Source organism: Lonchura striata, chromosome 7, assembly GCF_050655825.1.
Source record: "Lonchura striata isolate lonStrDom1 chromosome 7, ASM5065582v1, whole genome shotgun sequence".
In the NCBI taxonomy this organism is placed as follows: Eukaryota; Metazoa; Chordata; class Aves; order Passeriformes; family Estrildidae; genus Lonchura; species Lonchura striata.
This window is the reverse complement of record NC_140709.1, coordinates 17517891-17527147: the sequence shown is the minus strand read 5'-3', so window position 1 is coordinate 17527147 and position 9257 is coordinate 17517891. Positions and strand designations below refer to the sequence as shown.

At 35.5% G+C, this 9257-nt stretch overlaps 1 long non-coding RNA gene across 4 annotated transcripts in view; it reads right to left on the bottom strand.

The window, feature by feature from the left end:
* The window catches only part of LOC110469642 (uncharacterized), a 218447-nt gene that overhangs the window by 159962 nt on the left and 49228 nt on the right, over positions 1-9257 (bottom strand). For all 4 annotated transcript variants that reach the window (XR_014956533.1, XR_014956531.1, XR_014956532.1 and 1 more), the window contains 2 exons: positions 3011-3074; positions 522-640 (listed from right to left, as the gene is read on the bottom strand). This is a non-coding gene — a long non-coding RNA (uncharacterized LOC110469642). The remainder of the gene's footprint in view (positions 1-521; positions 641-3010; positions 3075-9257) is intronic.

The window sequence follows — 9257 nt, the reverse complement described above, 5'->3', positions numbered from 1 at the left end:
GTTGTGTTTCAGTGTTAATACAGTCACAGACTTCTGTCTTCTGATGCTTTATATGGGGAGTGTATTCCTATATATTTCAGTCCACCAACTTGTTTTAGTGTTTTTCTTAAGGTCAACATGAGCTTTCATGTGGTCATATTCCCCAAGTTTTACTTTTCAAAAAAAAATTAAAGAATTTAGCCAGATATCTGAATAACACAAAGTGGTACAGCCCTGATGAAATCAGCACATTTCTGATCTTTTATTCCAGAGACAGATGCACTTTATAAAAATATTCTTTAAATATCTTGTGACACTTAGGGATTTAACTAAGAATGAAATAGATTTTCCATCAAATTGAGGGCCACAGAAGAGAAAAAAGCATGAATAATACCTTATAATCCCTTCATATCCTTAATTGGTCACCATTTTCAATTGATGTTTTTATTCTTGGATGTTTCAGTGATATCTGACGCCACAGAATGAAAAAAATTGCTCAGAATTTATGCCAAGCTGATACAAACTGTCATTAATTTGCTTACCTGACTATGTACATGTCCTTTCTTCTGGCAATTTTTATTGTTTTTCTTCCCCATAATCTTTGCTTGTATCCAGGGAATTAACATTTTGTCAATTGTTATCCATTGTTTCTACGCTGCCTCTGTGTGAAACAGTCAAATTGCACAGTTTAGATTTCACTTACTCAGTTGCCTCAGTTTGTGCTCAAAGTTGAAGTCTATTTATTTTACCTATATTTTTAACCTAAAACTATCTAATATTTAAGTCTTCAGGTCAGGTAAAACTTTCCTGTTTAATTATGACAAAGTTCAGATGATAACTGGGGAATAGGCATTTATAAGGAGTGTCATATTTATAGTCCACTTTGCAATTTACCACAGTATATTCATAATGGTTGGCATGATTTAACAGGTAGCTCTTTGTGAACTCATAGTTACCTGACTGAAATTGAGTATTTGATCCATTTCTTTAAAAATAAAACATGATTGATGTCACAGAATATTTTCCTAGATGTGATGCTACTCTTTATCTAAAAATGTGTAACATTACCTTTCCAAATTCTTGCCTATTTAAATGCCAAATTATTTCTTTATCCAAAAATAAATTTTAAAAAAGAAAAATAACTATTTTCTAATTTACTCTATAGTAATGTGAATGAAGAACCAAAGCAATAATAACACAAAGAGAAGAAATTTGGGTCATACATAAATATCCAGCAACAAGTATCTGAAAAATTTAATTTATGTCCATCCAAGTAAATAGTAGAAATAACCTGTCTATCCCTATTAGTTTGCTGGGTTTTTTTTATTGGCAGTTTATAGAATGAAAGTAATGACATTTAATCAAAAATGTACATAACCTACAGAGCCACACCCTTTTTCTTGCTGCCATTTCACAGAATCACAAAAGATGCTGATTTTGAAGGGACCCCCATGGATCATTGATCTGTACTCCCTGGCCTGCACAGTTCCATTCCCAAGGCTCACACCATGTGCCTGAGAGCATTGTTCAAAGGCTTCCTGAGCTCTGTCAGGCTTGGTGCTGGGGCACTTCCCTGGGAGCCTGTTCCAGTGCCCAGCCACGCTCTGGTGAAGAACCTGAGCCTGTTCTAGACAAGATATCAGAAATAGTGCAGCCATCAGGACTATGGCAGGGACTGTCCCTCTGTACTCAGAACTGGTGAGGCCACACCTTGAATCCTGTGCCAGTTTTAGGCCGCTCTCTCCTAGAAAGACACTGAGATGCTGGAGCTTGTCCAGAAAAAGGCAGCAAAGCTGGTGAAGGGGCTGGAGCACAAGTCTCATGAGGTACAGCTGAGAGAGATTGAATTGTTTAGCCTGGGAAAAAAACATATAGGCTTGAGGAGCCTCATTGTTCTCTGCAACTCCTGAAAGGAGGTTGTAGCAAGGTGGGGGTCAGCCTCTTCTCCTGGGTAACCAACGATAGGACAAGAGGAAATGGACACAAGTTGCTCCAGTAGAGGTTAAAGTTCAATATTGGGAAAAATTTCTTCACAGAAGAAATTGTCAGGCATTGGAATGGGCTGACAAGGGATGTAGTTGAGTCACCATCCCTGGAGGCATTTAAAGGACATGTGGTCGTACCACTTAGAGACATGATTTAGTGGTGAACTTGGCAGGTTAACAGCTGGACTCCATGATCTTAAAGTTTTGGGGTTTTTTCCAAACTGAACGATTCTATGATTTTAAGATTAATTTTAAATCAAGTTCTCCACATATGCTATTTATTTATTCCTATTGCTTTCTAATGCCTTTGGTTGGTGACTGACTAAATTGGCAATAGCTTTGCTTTAAAGTGTAGATCTTATGTACTTCATTTCAAAGTGCTAAATTATCACTGCTTGGTTTCTTTTCAGATTCCTGGGTATGTGCCATTTAAAAATGTAAACAACCAGTAGACATGATGTAAACATGCAAAGATTTTAGTCAACATATTGTTTGGGATTCCTGTCACATTACAAAGGACAGCACAGACAACTACCAGCTCCAGATGTTTTGATCTTTTAAAATTTGTAACACATATGCAGGAAAACTTTGTCTCTCTTTAAATAAACATTTTCTATTAGAGATTTCTTACCCAGACTTGCATAACACATTTATTTCCCTGGGTCATTTTCCATTTTACAGCAAATAGGCTATAGACACAACATACCAATCTGACAGCAGCTTCCCCCTCCATCAATAGCATTTCTATTTAAAGATGAGGATTCAAAATCAGTATTGAAGGTACATGCTGTTTTTTCTAAAGGGAGTTAGTGTACCTGTACATAATTCATCACTTCCCTTAGTTTAGTAAAACCAGGTTTAAAAACCAAGGAAAATCTGGCACTAAGTCTGTTCATTTAAATGGCCATTGCTGTGCAGGTATGAATCCATATCTTCACCTAAATCCAGCTCTATTCTCTGACCATGCCACTTGTCTACAGGAATGCTGTTGGCACAAGCACTGTTAATTTAACTGGTATCCAAAGGGAGGGTCGTCCCCACTGTACCTTGAGAATACAAGGATCTTCCATTACATTCCACTTTTTTATTCTTCCACTTTGTCCTTGTGTTCTGTGATAAAAAAAAAAAAATAAAGAGCTCAGTTAAACTGGTTAACAGGTATGGCCACATAGGTAAGAGTACGACAGCAAATTAGTCAAGCATGAGCTAGTATCAAATTCAGAAAATGAAGGAAACTTTTATAAGAAAGTAAATTTTCATCCAATGAAATTAAAGAAAGAGTATATAAATCCCAAAAAAGTTACCATCACACCTGGCTAATGCTATTATGCAGTTTTCTGCTGCTTTTCAGTGTGAGAATAAAAAGGCTACTACAGTTACTAACTTCTGAAATGGAGACTTACCATAAAAACACATATAAAGTGCGATAACTATCATAAAATATGCTGGAGTGCAACTTAATTTCCCTTATAAATCTTCATATTCTGCTTCCTGACATTCTTGACTGATTGATTTAAACAATGCAGCCTTCACACTATTATAAGAGTTAAGCATAAATGAATAGCCTGACAGAGTCATGATCCCTGGCCTTCAGTACCTGCCACAGACCTTCCTGAATGATTTCTGATGAACAGAGCCCAGAGTAAACACACCCTTGTAGATTGCTTGTTCCTCTGATCATAATTATAGGTACACTGTCTTTCACGGATTTACTATTGTGTAACTTGCAGACTTCTTTCTTTCATTACACAGTTAGCTTGGAAGCAAATACAAATATGAAAGTGACGTTGTGATCACAGGGACATTGAAGAGCCATGTGATTCTATGTCCAAAAGTTGGCAGTATTTTCACAAAAATACTGTCCTTAAGGCCGATATCTGTATCTAATTATAAGGTTAATGGTTTGGGCCATGAAGGTAGGAGACCACCCCTACTCCAAATAGCCTACTTTTTTGTTTAAAGTATTTATTAAAAGAAAATATCCCAATAGCAGCAAGTGGAACTTATACCTAGTTTATAAGAAAAAAATTAAAACTGAATTTTCAAGCCCTATTACACATTTTAATGAGCCTCTTACTGGATTCTTTCATTTTTTCCTCCATCTTTTTAAAGACAGAAATATAATTCCTTTAGAAGTTTTAATTTTAAATCTAGAAATAGAATTCAAATGGATTTTGCTTCATTTTCTCAACACCTAACAAACAGGTGTCTAAACCCAGCTACAAAGACCCTGGATAAAACAGGCTGATGCTTTACCTTTAAAAGGCAAAATTTTTAGAAACTGGGCTGGATATCAGAAATCTCACTTTGTGTAAAATTAGCTGCCTAATTACAGCTGTAGACTGAAAGAAAACGTTTTTGCTATCTTTTTATTAACTTGGGTATATGTGTGTATAAACCAGTTAATTTCTAATCCCATGGCACCTTTTTTTTCACCAGAGGATCAGGAAACAACTGTTCTCCTTTATGACTCTAATTTTGTACTATATGGCAGTACTGACTTCAGTGGAATAACCCTTCATTCAGAGAATTCTCTGGAGAGAAAGAGTAGAGTATAATTAGATCCCTTAAAATTATTAGATGTGGTAGAGTGAAATAAGCCTTAAAGTAGCTGTGTTTCCATATTGAAATGCTTTAGTAGCAGTAGGTTGCAGGGAAGTCTATTGTCATGTGCTGCCTATGTTTTAGGCATGAGTCTGCTAAAAATGCATATTTGCTGGGGATGTTGTTACTAGGGAAGCATAAGTTACTAATATATACATCTATAAAAACCAGATAGTGTTTAATAAAAAGAATGAAAAAAAAATTGGTATCAAGAAAATAATGTAAGCACCTCCAATCCAAAACACAGTCTGCAAAATGTTTTATGAACACAAGCTGGAATGGTGACTGATGCATCAGCCAGTGGGAAGAGGGGGAGAGGAGGGACACTTGTCCATGGAAAGTTAAGAGTTCTGGAGAGATTTATAATAGACTAAGACCCCCTAAAAAAAGTATCTATTTCTTCTTATTTTAAAAAATTCCAAGCCCTATAATTTTCTTTAGTTTTACTGAATCACTCTCACAGAAATTTGCGTAATTGAAACAAAGGAAAAAAATCTTCCTTAAAAACTGAATCCCTAGCTACCTTTCAGAAATTTCCTACTATTGAAGAATATTCTAAGTATACACGTCTGAATCCCAGCTACCCAAACAAATAGGAAACATAGCAGCTATACTGAGACATTATATAGCATAGAGAGAACATTGAAGGTATAATAAATTGGCTAGCAGTTGTTAAACATAGTAGATGCCAAGAAAGTCTTTTAATCACTAAAAACAGAAGTGATTGATAATTTATTGTTTATCCAGGAATGTAAAATTTCTAAAACTAAATAAGGTATAAAATACAATTATTGACATAATTTATTATATATAATGCTAGACACTTTTAATTCTATATTTATTTCAGGAAAAATAATTATTATTTTCCCCCCTAATCTATCTTCCTCTTGGCTTGAACTAGATGTGCTTTTAGGTAGTGATTGTCATATATCATTATAATGCTCCCATCCTTCCTGAGGTATTTTCACATAGGAAAAGCAGATGGCATTATAGCCAGGGCTCTGCTACCAGATTACCATATGCCATGATCTGTCATCACAGGCCCCCAGCCGAGTAATAATTAGCCTTGACTCCATGGTTCTCAGAAGGCTGGTCAATCCCTTTATTATACTGTATTTATTAAGAAACCCATCACCCTTATAGACAATCTGATATAGGTGGACCCAACTGGTCCTTCAATGCAAACACCATCACCATTGGCCAATCAAGAGACCAGCCTTTGGTAAACACATCTTCACAACACATTCCACATGTTCACAACAACAGGTGCAGCAAGTGAAGATAAGAGTTGTTTATCATTCTTTGATCTTCTCACAGCCTTCCCCAGGACAATGCCTGGGAAAGTTCTGCATTGCTCTCTGTGGCCAGAGAGTTGCTGCCACAATGATCTGTCTCAAGTGTGAACTATTTTGGAAAGATTTCAATGCTTTATAGTTTCTTAGATTCATAAATTGATAAAGTGTTCCAAGACCCACAGCTGTTCACATTCTTGTGAGTTAAAAATACATGCAATATTTTTGGCTTATCATGTATGTTCTACCTCCTGAAACCTACTGGCTTGTCTGAAATTCACCCATAAATGTGTGTGTGTTCAAGTAGCAGCAGATGTAATTCTATTTATATTAAACAGAATATTGATAATTCTTGTTTTCCTTTCCCTTTTTCCCTTTAAGGAATTATTTCTGGTGGTAAAATGTTTACTTAAAAGATCAACGGGAGAGACTAAAACATACAAAACAGAATCCTGAGTTTATTCATGTCTAAAGCAGAGGACACAATTGGGACACCAATTCCAGAATCTTCTGGATGACAAAATGTGGATCCTAAGTTAGTTTATGAGAATTGAGATGAGTAAATTGTTCTCTTACAACTATTTATTCTTTTGAACATGACTACTACAATCCAAATTAATCTGACATGCACAGTTTGGCTAATGCTTATCCACACACCTGTCTCCTCTGAGCATTGGCTGGTGCATTTGCTTTCACTACTTCTCATGGAAACTGAGCTAGAACTAAGTTTGTTTATGGTTCTTTTTTAGAATTCATCAAGATCAGTACATTTTTTTTTTAACTCTTAGATGAGGAAAGCCAAGTAAAACTATAGAAAGCAGACAGTTTTCAATTATTCCAGGTAATATGATCTGCCTGTCGCTTGTCATCTGCACAGTGATTCTACTACTCCCTAACAGATCACATTTCATATACTAACATTTAAACAAAATTAAATCAAACCCCTTGAGTCTTTACTTCTATAGCAGTTATTCAAATTACCCTGTTCACCTGACTACTGAAAAGGCAAACATGTCAGTGCTGAGGATAGAGAGACACAATAAAGAGGAAGAGGGAAATCTGGTAACCAAGCGATGTAGTCATGAGCTTCCATCTGTGAGAAGGATCAGCAAAGTTCCTGTGCTATGTTAGCACAAGGGAGCAGTGGAAGAAATTATAAAGTCTTATCCCTGAACTTAAAGAATTATAGAACTGGAAGTACTTTATGACAGATTAACAAATATTACTAGAAGACATAGAACTCTCATGAGAGAAAAGCAGTGCTGATACAAAGGAGCTCTGAGAGTCAGGGAAAATGCTGCTTCTTTCTAGATAGTTAAGAAAGAAGAACAAAGGGTACCAGCAAATACTCTGGATTTATATTTAATGTTCCATCTGAAAAGGTTTCAGATATCACAGACAAGTATTCTGCTAGAATACATGTGTATGTGTGATGTCTTTTAAAATGTAAATCAATAATGTATCACTTATGGAACATTTCAAGCCTACGGAATGCTATTCATTCCATTGAAAATTTCAGCTAATGGTAGAAATGGAGCCACATGCTTCAGGAAGCCCTGTGAGGCCAACACATCGATATTATAGAGAGAAAGAAGTGACATAATTGAAACATCATCTGTATATTCTGGATAATCAAAAACCAAGTCTCAGTATATCTGAAAATATCAAACATACCATCATGGAGTCACATGATAATATGGTTGTGAGCAGCCTCAGAAGGTGCAATGTCCTGCCTAAAACAGTGTCAGCAAAACTGTGAGACCAGGTGGTTTAGGGCTTTATGTAGCTCAGTCTTGAGGATGTCCAAGAAAGGGGAATGTGTGTCTTTGGGCAATCATTGTGGCTATGTGAGTTTAGCAGAGAAAGGACTATTGAAGCACTAAATGAGATTATGGTTTTGTTCTAAACTGAAGATTTATTTTGTACCCCTTACCCTCAAAGGATGTATAGCCCTAGACTGGGTTACTTGACAAGGTCTGGAAACTGATATTCATTGTCAGGTGAATCACAGATGTCTTGAGTTTTCAGTTGACAGTATGATTAAATCTCTATTTGAGATTATGACAAATTCCCTCCCAGTACAGTCCTCTGATTTGGAATGTTCACTTCTCAAAATGCTAGCATTTCCAGGGAAAAAATATTTTTTTCTAAGAAAAATTAAAAATGTCTTTAGGAAATATTTTCTCTCAATATTCAACATGACTTTATCATTTTGATTTTTTCATGATAAATTGGAATAAAAACTAGGCCTATGTTTTCAGCAGTACAGTTCTGTGTCTGAATCTGCCCATGGATCTGTCAGGATGTGAAAGTCTGGAGGCAAGATTGGATAGGCAGTCATCTGAGCTGTGCATTATTGTCCTAACCTGACACAAAAACATGGTGGATTTAAAATCTTAGATGTGCTTTCTTTCAAGCTGTTGACATAGCATATGAGGAAAATGAGTAAATTAATATTTATCTAGCTCAAACAGCATAAAAAATTAATATATGCATATACTGACTTTTTAAAGTGTTGTAAAATCAGACTTTCAAAATCACCTGTGAGCAGCCTGAATACTGAGGTAAGGCACAGTTTCTGAGTGATTGCTTTGGGTGCTACAGCATGTACAGAGGAAGTTCTCTTTCAAAAAGCATATCTGTATAGTTTGGCTATTATACTGTGAAAATAAGTATAAAGTAAAAAAATAGTTTAAATTATAATTATCAACCAAATTAGTATCTCTACTGTGATCTAACATGCGCCTATCTTAAATAACTGAACAAAGGATGATAAAAAGAAAAATGCAAAATAAATGAATGTTTTGTGATCAGATAATCTTGCTATTTCTGAATATGTATTTTAGCATATCAGTGGTTTTATTACTCTGTACTGGCAGAAAAGTTGACTTTCACCTGAAATTATTATTCATCCTGCCAAATAAACTGAACTATATGGAAGACAAGTACTAGAAAAAGTATATTGAAAATATATCTTATTTGTATTGCAACCAAATAGACATAATGGTAGAGATCAAAAATACAGGAGAGATTATTTAAATAAATTTTACCTTAGGCAGCAGAAGACTTTCACAAAACAACATATGTCATTTGATTATCTCTCTCTGTCATTACAAATCATGAACAAAACTCACTTGTCAAATACCTGTCGTTCATATTGGCTTCATGTTGGTTGTTGAATACAGTTTTTAGCACTGATGAAAAATCTGCCCATTCATTTGCAGCTGTATTGATATAACTCTGGAGATGTTAGCTCCAGACAGGCACCTGGGTTTGTATATTTAGCCTATAGTACATGTATTTTACCTGCACAGACAGCAGATCAGCTATACTACTTTTGAGGAGGAAAACGCTGTTTCAGGATATGAGCATCTCTTCAAATGAATATGGACAAATG